This window comes from Bubalus kerabau, chromosome 9 (genome assembly GCF_029407905.1).
Source record: "Bubalus kerabau isolate K-KA32 ecotype Philippines breed swamp buffalo chromosome 9, PCC_UOA_SB_1v2, whole genome shotgun sequence".
In the NCBI taxonomy this organism is placed as follows: Eukaryota; Metazoa; Chordata; class Mammalia; order Artiodactyla; family Bovidae; genus Bubalus; species Bubalus kerabau.
This window is the reverse complement of record NC_073632.1, coordinates 103756798-103771299: the sequence shown is the minus strand read 5'-3', so window position 1 is coordinate 103771299 and position 14502 is coordinate 103756798. Positions and strand designations below refer to the sequence as shown.

Sequence of the window (14502 nt, the reverse complement as noted above, 5' to 3'; positions counted from 1 at the left end):
CGTGGGATCCAGTGACCCAGTGAGTGTCTCTCTGGCTATGTAAGCCAGGTTTATTTCCCAAGCATCGTTCCTCCCCTATGTACATCACCCCCATCACCAATTCTAATTTTATTAGACTGGAAAATTCCCACCTAAGTGAATATTTTAACACTAACTAAAACAAAATAAACAAACAAAAAATGTCATGAGTTGGCATGAGTTTCAACAGCATAATAATTGGAGATGGTTATGCCAAGAAGTCAGTCACCGGACTGTGTCTTCGAACCAAAAGGAATATCCTTTTGTATATTAGCTGGAGCTACCTAATCAGTCACTGAGCGCCCTCATTCCTAAAGGCTGCTAAAAGAATATCATATCATGGTTCAACAAATATTTTCCCCAATACACAAAGTAGAGATTATTGAGATTTTTTTGTTTTTAATCCAATAGCACAATGAACCAACTATATAAAATTTTGTTTTGCACCCTGGTGATGTAAACTGAACTCAGCTTTATTCTAAGTTCAGAGATGGGCTCTCCATTTCAAGAATCTAGCCTCTATAAAAATTAGGGACCACCAAGCAATATGGAAAGGACAAATATGCACATCTCTATAATTGAAAAGAAAATTTGTCTCAAGTGTTTAGTACGAATAGTCCAATTCATTAACAGCACAGTACTGATTCATGGAATGAGTTCCTACATTAATCCGATAAGTTGATTTTGCTTATGAGTCCCAATGGGGACCTCTTCCTTCATACTCCTAAGATCAGGATGCTCAGTGTTTCTAGAAAGATCCAGACTGTCAAATCTCATTAAGCGCTTGCATTATCTGTGGGTGACTGTGGATTTTCTTCATCAGCATGTGTCACTGCTGAACAGACCTTGTCCACTTGTGGGGCTAGGGTAGGAATCGTTTTTTAAAAGCTGGTAGCGAAAATATCTGGTAAAAACGACTCACGAGAGGCAAAATCTGGACAAGGGGCAGCATGCTGAGTCTCGATGAAACTTTGGTTTGGTTTTTGAAGTCAGCACATTTTTGGATGGCATGCATCAGAACAAAATATACAACCAAGTTTAACTTTTCAGGAATAGTGTTTGCATCATCTTCAGCTTTGTGCAAAGTTATGAAAGAAACTTGATGTGAGCCATAGGCAGGGGAACAGAGGTCAAGAGAGGAAATTTTAAAGGAAGCAGAAAACTTGGCTTCATTCTCTTTACATCTTCCAAGTCAAGTTGTACTCTGTGTGCCTCCAACACAAACTATCACCACCTACAGCACACGGTTCTATCAGAAGCCCCTCTGATGAGCGAGCCCACAGCCTCTCCCAGGAAAACCCCCTGAGGCTGGCGTTTGGTTCCAGAGTGTCCGGCTTTGGGCAGGCATCAGGGCTTTCTTTTTTTTTTAAGAAGTCTATAACTTGAAAATGATGTCTGCCTAGAGAACTGACTTATGAACAGGCCAGTGGGGAGGAAGGAGAGGGTAAGATGAATGGGGAGAGTAGCACGGATGCATATACACTACCATATATAAAATAGACAGCCAATGGAAATTTGCTATATGACTCAGGGAACTCAAACTGGGGCCTTGTAACAACTAGAGGGGTGGGAATGGGCGGCAGGTGGGAGAGAGGTTCAAGAGGGAGGGGACATATATACACCTAGGGCTAATTCATGTATGGCACAAATATTGTAAAGCGGCTATCCTTCAATCAAAAATAAATTATTTAAACATTCTGTCTGCCAATAATACACGGTATTCATTTACTCTTAAGAAAAGCTCATACCTCCTCGAGGGACCCTTGGTGATGCGGACGTGAGAAATGACGCCTGCTCGAGCTGCCACAGGCCATTTGCACTGCTCTTCTTCCCAGCAGGACTGGCAGGCTCCCCTCCACCCCCACGGCGGGCACAGGCTATCTCCTTGGGGCAGCGGCAAATGTGGTGGGTGTCCATGGTGCTGTCACCGATATGCCCAGCCTCAGGGTTGCCCTCTCCACTCACTCTTGTCCTAAAGCCCTGAGTGACACAACCACTCTGCCCACCACTGCAGAGAGCTGCCCATCCGTCTGGGACTTCTGGGATGATCTCCAGCAACACGGGCAAGTTGACCAAAAACACATGCATGGGTCTAACAAGATTCAGCTAAGCAGTAAATCACTGAGCAGAGATGGCGTCCCGGCTCTGTGGCCCGGCCCCCGCCCTGAGACCCGGCCAGCTCATCTACTTCACAGTGGGGCCAGCGTCAGTGGAGAGCAGGCCTCGCCTCGGGGCCTTGGGGCTTCCCTGGTGGCTCAGACGGTGAAGTATCCACTGCTGGGGTCCCTGAGGAAGAAGAAGGGGGGAGGTTCCAAGAACAAGGGACTCTGTCCCATACGAAACAGGTTTTGGCCTGAGATCCTGGCCCAGGCCAGGCCCACTAAATCTCAGCCACACTGCCGAGTGGCAGGAACAGCAGCAGCCCCCTCGGACCGCATGGGCTCCCCCCAGCCCCAGGCTCCAGGCTGTGGTCCAACCCTCCACACCAGGGTTCCGAAACAAAGCCAGGCCTGCTGAGCAAGCTTTGGCAACAGGGCTGAGGCCAGCCCTACGACCAATCACACTTCTATTCTACAGAGAACCTCACACTTGGTTACAAGCTCTTGCTTGGTTCATTTTAACTGTCCTTCCAACATCTCCCAGGCGAGGAAGTCAGATGTCATAATCCCCACAAGAAAACTGAGGATCGAGAGGTGAAGTACCTGACCAAGCCCACATGGCTAAGTGCCAAGCAGCGAGCTGAATGCAGCCACCCTGATGCCAGTCTCCCCACTTGTCCACCGAGACCCCGTCCACTCATGCCATCCCAGCAGCCACCCAACCTCTTCTGCTAATAAACGTGAAACATGGGTTCTAAGCTGGAAAGGCCCCCTTCCAAGTGTGAGCATACTGCCTTGCACAGTAGGCCTCACATTTGCAGGTATGTGTTTTGGTTTTTTTTAAAACTCCTTGGATAGCAAGGAGATCCAACCAGTCTATCCTAAAGGAAATAACCCTGAACTGGAGGGATTGATGCTGAGGCTGAAGCTCTAATGCTCTGGCCACCTGATGGGAAGAGCTGACTCATTGGAAAAGACCCTGATGCTGGGAAAGACTGAAGGCAGGAGGAGAAGGGGACAACAAAGGATGAGATGGTTGGATGGCATCACCGACTCAATGGACATGATTTTGAGCAAGTTCTGGGAGATGGTGAAGGGCAGGAGAGCCTAGCGTGCTACAGTCCATGGGGTCATAAAGAGTCAGACACAACTTAGCAGCTGAACAACAATAACAGTTTTGAGTTGGGGTATAGCCGGTGAACAATGTTGGGATAGTTTCAGGTGAACAGAGAAGGGATCCAGGCAGCATGTATACATTTTTTTCAGTGGATCAGACAGTATAACTAAGGAGCCAGAGAAGCTACTCAGCAGGTTGTCCTTAGCAACCAGAGAAGGCCACCGACTCTAGAAACCAGAGTGAGGTGGCAATGTCATTCCGCTGTACTCAGCCCTAAAGCCAACCCCAACTTTTTCAAGTACTTTGAAAAGTTCCTTTCTTTAATGCTCTGGATGAAACACACTGTCAATTAGCTTTTATAGATCTTTTCTAGATCGTCTGGGAGCCTTCTTTTAAGCTGATGTACACATGAAGAAAATCTGTTCATGTGCTTCAAGTTCACTTGCAGTGAGATTTCCTAAGTGTTTTCTCTAAGCTGTGTATGATAGCCCCACAGAAGCCTTCTGAAAATATTCTAATAAATCCCTGTAAGCCTTTTCTCTTGAAAACAGGAAGTCACCATTGCCAAGAGGAATGATGTTCACATCCACCCGTGCTAAGTATATTTTGAACCTGGCAGGACACACTCCCTCCATTGCTCTGGAGACCATTCAACCAGGTAGATGTTGCTCAGAATGAATTGATCTCAGAAGACCTACAGCGATTAATCACACACCGTCCACTAAGCACGTCAGTGAGGTGAAATGATTCCCATGTAAACTACAACCAACATCTGAAAGCCAGGCAGAATTAGAACACCTCCCCTGATGAGTACTGCCAGCTATGCAAATTGGCAAGTATTCTGAAATCATAGGGAGTCAAAAAAATCTGTTCTTTTCACACACACAAAAAATCCAAAATTCAACATGATGCTTTCTTTGCCCATTTACAATTCAGCTCTATTAAACACGTAGCTTCTGAATTGGGCTTCCATGGGCTCGAAAGCCAGAGTCTGAATCTGAGTCTATGTCTTACTGCCTTTCGAACTTCAGCTTCCTCCTTGGTCAAGCAGTGTCTCTGTTACTGGGTTTTGTAATTCACACTGTCCTGACATCTATCAAGGACACATTAAGTGCTCATTGTGTTTGTGATCGGTCGTGATAAAAACCCTCTTTTATCAGATTCATGGTGGGCAGGCGGCTCCTTTCAGAAGGTGAGCTGTGGTTGCATCAGAGTTTTCTGTGCGCACCAAAAAAAAAAAAAAAATGTGTTTCGAAGAACCTGATAAAGACTCCACCTGCAATGAGGGAGACTTGGGTTCAATCCCTGGGTTGGGAAGATCCCCTGGAGAAGGGAAAGGCTACCCACTCCAGTATTCTGGCCTAGAGAATTCCATGGACTGTATAGTCCACGGGGTCGCAAAGAGTCGGACACAACTGAGCGACTTTCACTTTCAAAGAACCAGACAGGTGCAAAAGAAGTGGACTTCTTGCCAAAGACTCTACACTGAAAGCCTTCTCATATACGAGGCTGTCGACACCCAGCTGGCTTTGTTTGCACCATAAGCGGAAAGCACCATTCCTTGTCCTTGTCAGCATCTCACAGTCACACCACTCTGAGCTGGCCCCTCCTCTTCATTGGAATGAAAGTCCATGGCCCCGGCTGTCTGGTGACCACTTTCCCTGGCCCGGTCTCAACTAGCAGGACATTCTTGTTTCCAGGAGAACGTGAGGGATCCCTCAGTCTAGAGCTTCAGAGAGCAAGTGGTTTGTCCCACTGACCCACCTGACACCCACTGCACTGGCCTCCAAGCTTCACGAAGACAGGGCAGTAAGAGCCGCCCTTCCCCTCGCCCAGCCTCGGCCCCAGGCGGCCTCCCCACCCTTCCCAGGCATCAGACCTCAAGGCCACCAGGGACGCTGGTCTGAGGCCGGGAATCCAGCCCATGAGGCTGGACCACAGTCCTCACACTGCACTGTGTATCAGAACACCTTGGCGGTGGGTAGGAGGGGACTTGTGGAAACACATCCCCTCCCACCTGTATCCAGGACAGGTGACATTCGGGAGCTTCTGTGCACTTTCGATGAAAGAGCCTGATTAGGAAGAGGTGAGGGGGCGTGGGGGGGAGGGAAGGTGCACTGCGGGGCGGGGAGGGGAATGACACCAGCTGTCTCAACCAGAGGAACCAGACACATGCCTGCTGCCCCCACGCTGAGTCTGGGTGCCCACCCCTCCGATGCTGGCCGAGGCCAGAGTATGGGCAGGTTGGCAACACTTGACAGCCTTGGTCTGCCATGGGCTCCTTCTTCCCGGGTGAATTCCCACACTCAGTCCCGCTGCAACAGTCCCCCTGCAAAGGCTCCCAGAGCTCTTCTCCCCAACAACCAGATGTGCAACACTTACTCTAAAGTCTCCCTTTAATGCCCCAGTCTCCTCTCCAGTCAAAGCCCTCTGTACATTTAACGATGCACTGAACTGCAGTTTATTTGGACAAGCCCAGCTATTTAACAAGAGAGTGTTAGACACTCAGTCATGTCCGACTCTTTGCGACCCCATGGACTGTAGCCCACCAGCCTCCTCTGCCCACCAGATTCTCCAGGCAAGAATGCTGGACTGAGTTGCCATTCCCTTCTCCAGGGGATCTTCCCGACCCAAGGATCGAATTTGTGTCTCTCTCAATGCAGGCAGATTCTTTACCATCTGAGCCACCAGGGAAGCCCAAGAAGGGGAAAGGAAATCTCATGCCTTCACTTCAAAACAGTGTCTGTCAGAGCATCACCAACCTTCATCATCGACTGGATCCCTGCCAGGTAAGGCAGTGGACAAGCATCCTCATGATAACCCAATAAACACCCCATTTACAGACAAGGGAAGTGAGGCTCCAAGAGAGTAAGGGAGAATCTCCAAGCCAGACAGCATCAGGCACTCAGCTGGCATTGGAACCCAGGGCTTTGGGGGCTGCATCCCTGGTTCTCTCCACCCCTATTTAGAAGCTCACAGTGGTTGCAGAGTTGGTGTCACCCGCAGCCACACTGTGGCGTACACACAGTGCCCATCTGGAAGAGCGTCCCCCTGGGTACCCCTCTGGGGAAGGACTGCTCTGCAGAGCCGGGCATCACTGTCTATCTAGGACTGCCATATCATGAGCATCTCTGCATTCAGAAGATGCTGGCTAAGTTTCCAAGGGCCTGTCTGCCGTCCAGGGAACGTGGGTCCATTTGTCCCATCAGAAGCCATTCATCACACCGTTCCCCTTACATTTACCCATGTTTCAGTCTCCCAGGGCCTGGCTGCCTGCTGGGGAAACAGAGTGGACACCAAGGGGAGAATTAGACTGACAGGCACGTATCTCAGCATCCTTCAGAGACACTAGCACAGCGCCCCCAAGCCATCAACCGGAGTCAGTCCATTCTTGCTGCTTTTTCAGGGATTGGGAGAAAAGAGAAGTTCTTGAAAGGAAAACAAAGAACCTTGATCGCCCCCAAGTAAATCAGTGCCAATTACTAATGATAGTAATGTTAGGACTGTGGAAGCCCTTTATGAAGCGTGTAAAGCTAACTTTCAAAGCAAACAAACCTCAGAGCCACCAGTTTAAGATTTCTGCCGCCCCCTGCCCAGTTCTTCACGGATTCCTCTTCCCTGCTTCCTAGGGTCACGCGGGGACATCCTGGCTGTCACCAGATGAAGAAGCCACAGGGAACCCAGGGACAGTGTAGTCAGAGGCCAACCCCACAGGCTGGCACAAGGCTGCCAGCATCTGAGCCACAAACGTGGTCCTCAAAACTCCAGCAGGACCATCTCAGAAACAAAGCAGATGCTCCAGCCGCCCTGGGACCACTCCACTCCAACCATCTTGTTTGACTTGGCTGTTTCACAGAAGTGCTGGATCACTTTACCACTGAACAGAGCCCCTCACGCTCTTCACCGAGGTTCATGTAACATCGAAGAAAACAAACTTGGCCCCCACAAGCCTGGAGCATTGGTAACTGATCCACAATCTCGGTTTTATCTCAAAATTGCATTTGAATTGTATAGACTACCCTATAATATTTTGGTTTGTCTTCAGAGTCAAAAATAACATTTTAAATGACCAGCCACCAAGAAAACACTTCCCGTTGGACCTGCCTGGTGTCTCCGCCAAGAAAATAGTTCCCATCATGCTTTCCTGGCAGTGCGATGTTCTCGCAAGTTCTGAGGACCCAGTTTGAGAAGCTTCAAAGAATGACTGGGATATCAGCAACTCCAGGATGTCATCTAAAAACGTCAACAGTTACTGACCTTGATCCCAGTGAGTGAAAGTCGCTCAGTCCTGTCTGATTCTTTGTGACCCCATGGACTGTAGTCTGCCAGGCTCCTTTGTCCATGGGGATTCTCTAGCCAAGGATACTGGAGTGGTTTGCCATGCCCTCCTCCAGGGGATCTTCCCGACCCAGGGATCGAACCTGGGTCTCCTGTGTTGCAGGTGGATTCTTTACCGTCTGAGCCACCAGGGAAGCCCAAAGGCCCTATAATCCCAGTGGTGATATGAACATCAGTGAAGATCACCAATGTCACTGCACAGGACCAAGGCGGCAGAGGCCGAGTCACCCCCAGACGGTGGCCAGCAGGACATTAACAACACGGGCAAACTCTACACAGGAACTCAGCGGCCCTACAACCGTCTGCATGGACATGCCCCTGAATCTCACAGATCATAAAACCTTTGAGGGGACTCTCTGTGTTCGTTAGGTCAGCAGTCTCTCCATTGCCACACAGGCAGAGCTAGCTAAGGTCCCTGCATCCTACTCAGGGCAGTGGCTCAGCGATAAGCCTGGAACAGCAATATCAGTTGCCAAGGTCCTCAGCCACCTGCACCAGGGGTGAGCCCTAGCCTGGCCCCAGCTCCTTGTTCCCCATCCCTGGCCCAGCCCTCACTGACTTAGCATGGAAGGCAAGAGGGGGAATCTTGCAGGGGACCAGCTGTAAAGGTTCCTCTGTGAAACTTTACATGATGAAAAAAGGCATCATTGGAGCATCTGATCTGGACCCATCTGCTGGTACTTCAGTTTTCAGCTGCACTTCCTGAGGGCCCCAGAGGAACCCAGAAAGCAAAGGAAGCAAGCCTCCTTTTCTGAGCTCCTCAACAGCTGAAATGCGGACCTCTGGCGTTTCCTCATCTCACTGTGGACACAGAGACAGCCTCCTGGTCGAGGTAAGCTAAGAGAAAGGGGTGTTAGATGTCCTAAGGGAAAATTTTCCCAGGTTTTTGCAACTTGGTTTGTTTTGTCTAAAGCTCTTCTGCATTTGTTTCATTTGGGAGCCAAAGAGTTGGCGACGCAGTTGTCTTCTAGAAATGAAAGCCCTTTTTCTGCTAAACAGCTATTGGTTAGCTCAGTTTTTAGTGCTATCCAACATGTCACCTGCAAAGAAAGGTCCAGTTACAATACCTGAATAGGTTGACAACTGAGCAAAGAAAGTGGTTTGGGAAAGATGTCTACACGCCCAGAGATCCTTTATAAGAAGCTGCACCCCTCTTCAAGGGCATCACCTACTGCTCCTCCCTGCCCTCCTCTGCCCTCAGACACCAAAAGAAAGGCCAGTGACAGATACTCAGAAAATGGCACCCAGCCTCCAAGACGCTGGCTCCACCAGGACACTGGGTTTGTGAACCACTGCAGGTTCCTCCAGGAGGCAAGGGCAAGGTCGGCTGATGCTGCACTCAAGGCCCACACACGAGGACTGTGGGGACTGTTCATCTTCCCAGCCGCCCACAGCCCCTGCCCACTCCGTCAAAGTGGCCACTCCTCAGCCTCTGAAACAAGCGCCCATCCGTTGGAGGGAAGGGCCTCGCTCCCCGTCATCTGCATCTTAAGGATTCACTAAAAGGAAAAGCTATGCACAGATATTCTCATTCATCAGTGTAGACAGGGAGATGAAACACCGCAAAATGTGGGTTTCAGCCCTGGTGTCCGACAAGGCTACCCGCCACTCCTGCCTCCTCCAGGCAGCTGGCCCGTGCTAAGTCCTTCCCACAGCACCCTTGTCTGGGATGGAATTCAGGAGTCCCGCCCAAGAACATCTGCACACAAGCCTCTCTTGCCTACTTTTTAGGATGAAAGAATGGACTCTGAGGTTGATGGAGTCTAACCACATTCTAACCACATGAAGAACTGATGCTTTTGAACTGTGGTGTTGGAGAAGATTCATGAGAGTCCCTTAGACTGCAAGGAGATCCAACCAGTCCATCTTAAAGGAAATCAGTCCTGAATATTCATTGGAAGGACTGATGCTGAAGCTGAAACTCCAATCCTTTGACCACCTGATGCAGAGCTGAGTCACTTGTAAAGGCCCTGATGCTGGGAAAGATTGAAGGTGGGAGGAGAAGGGGATGACAGAAGATGAGATGGTTGGATGGCATCACCAACTCAATGGACATGAGTTTGGGTGGACTCTAGGAGTTGGTGATGGACAGGGAAGCCTGGCGTGCTGCAGTCCATGGGGTCGCAAAGAGTCGGACACGACTGAGCGACTGAACTGAACTGAACCACATTATAATGTGAGAGGCAGCTTGGAAACCAGCACCCAGATAAAGAGATCTGAGCCATGGAAGGATAAAGATCTGAACATGGAGGGAGGTGAGCTCACAGCAGGTGGACCTGACTCCACAGAGCAACCAGCCCTGAGGAACTCCAGTCTCCAAATGCATTTAACACCATCCTTCACCCAGGCCCCTCCAAAGAAACAGTGGGCAAGAACCAGGACCGCTGACTAGAACAGCACCATTCTAGGGGGACCAAGCGGCCTGCCGGGGCCACCCCTACAGTCAGTGGCTGAATGAGATGGAGGTGCCCGAGCTACTGACATACAGTTCAACTTCCTGGGCATGGGTGTGGAGCAGAAGCAGCCTCTAAATGCATTTCACCCAGTAAACAATCCTTGAGCGCCTACTTTGTGCTCAACCCAGGCTCTGGAGATATAAAAATGAGTATATCATTGTTGTCCTGCCCTCGAGGAGTTCACCCCCCCAGGTCAGGAGCCAGAAACCAGGTCTGCCCTCCAAACTACATACTTTAAAAAATCTAATAATTGCGTGAGAGAGCGATTGAGAAAAATAATGTCATAGACATTATTAATTCCCTGTGGGCCAGAGACTTTTTAAATTGAAACTAGTATATGAAAAGAGGATGGTCTTTGATTTATAATTAATTTTGAAACTTTGGAGCAGGGAATACTTAAAGCTCAAGTCCGGCCCACGGCAGCCAGGATCTGGCTCCAGGTTACATGGTAGTGCCCCCAGGGCAGAAGCAATGGAGGATGTGGTTTGCTTATCGCTGCACTTCAGTGGCTCCTCTTACCCAGTCATACAGACATGGGTCAGTTTAAGTGAGTTAACATGGCGTCTCCTTGGCTCATTTGGCAGAAAGCCTGCCATTTGCACCCAGAGAAGGAAGGCAGCACTTCCAGTGTATCACTGGAGACAATTCTTTATCCTGTGCACCTCTGTGTATTCACTCACAACCTCAACACCCAGAATCTATAATTCAGTGTTTCTTCCTTGGCCAAGATGACTTCGGGATTTGCTGGCCTAAAACATTCTAAATAGGGTGGAGACCAAGGCAGTCATTTCTCAGCAATGGTTTCCAACGGCTTGCCAAGCTTAGGATCACTCATTCAGAGTGCCTTAGTGTTGTTAATTCATGAAATGTCAGAGCTGAAAGGAACCCTAGAACCTTAGAAGGAAGTTTAGAACCTGAGAGGGTTCTTAGAAAGGAGCGTGGAGCCTATTTGGGGAGCCCCATCATTGTGTGGCTGAGATGTCTGAAGGGTCTCACTATTGAATGAGCCTGACTCTGGGGTGTTAGAGTCAGCGGTGCAGATGGTTATGGTTGGATGGATTCATTATGCTGTTAAACCAAGAGATTAGGGAAAGAGGCAATCTCAAAACAGTGGGATTCGAGTTTTCAAATACCACATCAGTCACATCTACATAGGGACTTCCCTGGTGGCTCAGATGGTAAAGCATCTGCCTACAAGGCAGGAGACCCAGGTTCAATTCCTAGGTCAGGAAAATCCTCTGGAGAAGGAAATAGCACCCCACTCCAGTACTCTTGCCTGGAAAATCCCATGGACAGAGGAGCCTGGTGGGCTGCAGCCCATGAGGTTGCAAAGAATCGGGCACGACTGAGCGACTTTACATCACTTCACATCTACATAAACAAACTAGCAAGAAAATGCACCTGAAGATGGGTGCTCATTTTGATGAACTACTGATAGAAAAGATCAAAACACATGCTTAGACATCTTTCCTGGTACATCCACAGATATGTCCTATGAAAGGAGTGCCAAGGAAGAAGTGAAAGATGCCAAGCTTCAGTTTTCAGGTCTCATAGCTTCAGTGTCAAATAATTTGACACCTGCCCAAATTAGCTTTTGAGCCAGGTCCTACAGGGGAGGGGAGAGCTCCAAAGATGAATCCAGAACAGCCCTTGGGTCCTAACCATGCTTGCAAAGAAGCTCTCTGTATATGAAGTCAGCCTGAGAGAGAAGCAGTAATAGCAACCTTTCCTCAGAGCCAGGAGAAGGGAAGGAAGCCATGAAGGCTTAGAAGTCAAGGGAGGGGAGATAAGAGATGTCACCCCAATGACCTTTATTTCCCAGGGAGACAGGAAGCAAGGTCAGGTGGGAGGGCAGGTCAGGAGGGGAAGGCAGGTGGAGGAAGGAGCTTGAAGAAACTGGCCAAGTTTGGGAGAAAAAGAAAGGAAACTGAGAAAGGACAAACAGAATAATCTCCAAGCAGAACCCAGGGTCCAGATGAACTTAGAAAACCAGCAACAGGAAGCTGCCACAAGGTGTATGAGCTTAGTTCTTATTTCTCCCTCAGGCTCAGCAATTAGCACACAGGAGGGAAAACCAGACAGCCAGGGATAGGGGGCAGCTGGCATGGCTGTGCTGACATGAGTGTGGTGAAATGCTGGCACCAAGATAAAATAAGCCAGAAGTGGGCCAGGAGACAGTTTCTGGAGTCTGGCAACAGGAAGTGTCTACAGACCTGAAGCCTGGACAATCTAATGACGTGACGGCGCTAAAGAAGCCTGATGATGGGGAATTTCATGATTCTAGGTTTTGGAGGGGAGCAGCTTCATCCTAGGGAACAGGAGTGGAGACTGTCTAATGGATTGTCAGCACCGAAGTTGTGCAGTCTGGGAGACTGCAAGTGTGGAGATGCACATAATGAACCACGTGCCTTCCAGCTGTTTGGATTCGGGGAGCAGCCTGGAGGTCGGGGTGACCGTGATAAGGAAGGGAATGGCTGGACCACAGGAATCACACTGGTGAAAATGGCCTAAGAGGGAGCATCCCTGGTGGCTCAGTGGTAAAGAATCGTCTGCCGATGCAGCAGTTCAGTTCAGTTCAGTCGCTCAGTCGTGTCCGACTCTTTGTGACCCCATGAATCACAGCACGCCAGGCCTCCCTGTCCATCACCATCTCCCGGAGTTCACTCAAACTCATGTCCATCGAGTCAGTCGGTGATGCCATCCAGCCATCTCATCCTCTGTCGTTCTCTCTTCCTCCTGCCCTCAATCCCTCCCAGCATCAGAGTCTTTTCCAATGAGTCAACTCTTCGCATGAGGTGGCTAAAGTACTGGAGTTTCAGCTTTAGCGTCAGTCCTTCCAAAGAACACCCAGGGCTGATCTCCTTTACAATGGACTGGTTGGATTTCCTTGCAGTCCAAGAGACTCTCAAGAGTCTTCTCCAACACCACAGTTCAAAAGCATCAATTCTTCGGCGCTCAGCTTTCTTCACAGTCCAGCTCTCAACATCCATACATGACTACTGTAAAAACCATAGCCTTGACTAGCCAGACCTTTGTTGGCAAAGTAATGTCTCTGCTTTTCAATATGCTATCTAGGTTGGTCATAACTTTTCTTCCAAGGAGTAAGCGTCTTTTAATTTCATGGCTGCAGTCACCATCTGCAGTGATTTTGGAGCCCAAAAAAATAAAGTCTGACACAGACACAGGTTCTAACCCAAGATCCCACATGCCAAGGAGCAGCTAAGCCCATGTGCCCCAACTATGGAGCCTGGGCTCTAGAGCCCAGGAGCCTCAATGCCTGAGCCCACATGTCACAATTACTGAAGTTTGAGCGGCCTAGAGCCCACGCTCCACAGCAAGACAAGCCACCACAATGAGAAGCCTGAGCACAACAACTAGAGAATAGCCCGCACAACAGAAGACCCAGTACAGCCAGAAATAATTTTTAATGGCCTAAGAGAATTGTGAACTCTACTCTAAACTTGAGTCTGAGCTGTAATTTAACTGTCAAAAAAAAAATTAGTAAGTTTCATGAACTAAAATAGAATGGAAAGAAAATATGAAGTATAAATCAAACTTTTATTTCAGTTCTGGGTCTAGTGTGGGCTCCATCGATTGAGTAAAGCACAAAGGATTCGATTTTTAGAAAACCACAACATTACTAAAAATACTTATGAGCCTATTGAGAGCTAAAATTTCCCAGATGAACAGCTTGGTGAAAGCCCATGAACTGCCCTCCGAGCCCGTGGTCTGGTTGGAAGCAGAGATGGACCGTGGTTCTCATCCTGATGCCCAGTGCCCAGCTCTGCACAGAGCAAATTACCCAGATCCAGTCACAGAAGAAAAGCAAAAACAACTTCAGAAAAGTCTGCAGGAAAGCTGAATAATAGGATTCCAATACGTGAAGGGACTTGTGACATCTCTGCCCCAAGGACAAACAAAGGGATATATGGGTTTACATCTCAACAGGAGAGAGTTTACATTTAAATACCAAGACCACTTTCTAACAAAAAGAGATGAGTGACCAAAGAGGAAGCCAAAACTTCTGCCCTAGAGTTGCATTTTTGCTTAGCCCTATAAGAGCATCCACATTTGTATGAGTGACCATCTGAAAATCACTCAGCTCCTGCCTGCCTCCAGGACTCACCGCACATTCTTCGTCCCCCTCATGTGGCGTCCCAGACAGTCCCAGAGGCTGTCGGCCTGGTGCCTCCATCTTGTTCTGTATCACAGTGCTGCTCATGTTTCAAGGAATTTATGATCACGTTACAGCCTAAACTTTGTCTCCCTCCCCTTTCAAAGTTTTATGTTTAAGATCTAAACCAAATTACCTCAGAATGGGACTGTTTGGAGCGTGGGCCTTACAAGGTCACAAGTTAAAATGAAGCTACAAAGGTGGCCCTAATCCCATCTGACTGGTGTCCTTAGAAGAAGCAGAAATCTGGACACAGACAAGCCAAGGATTCATGGCCACAGAGGAAAGATAAGCCAAAGA

General features: G+C 48.8%; 1 protein-coding gene across 1 annotated transcript in view; it reads right to left on the bottom strand.

Annotated features, from left to right (window-relative positions):
- FNDC1 (fibronectin type III domain containing 1) overlaps positions 1-14502 on the bottom strand; it is a 113892-nt gene that overhangs the window by 64881 nt on the left and 34509 nt on the right. The window lies entirely within an intron of this gene.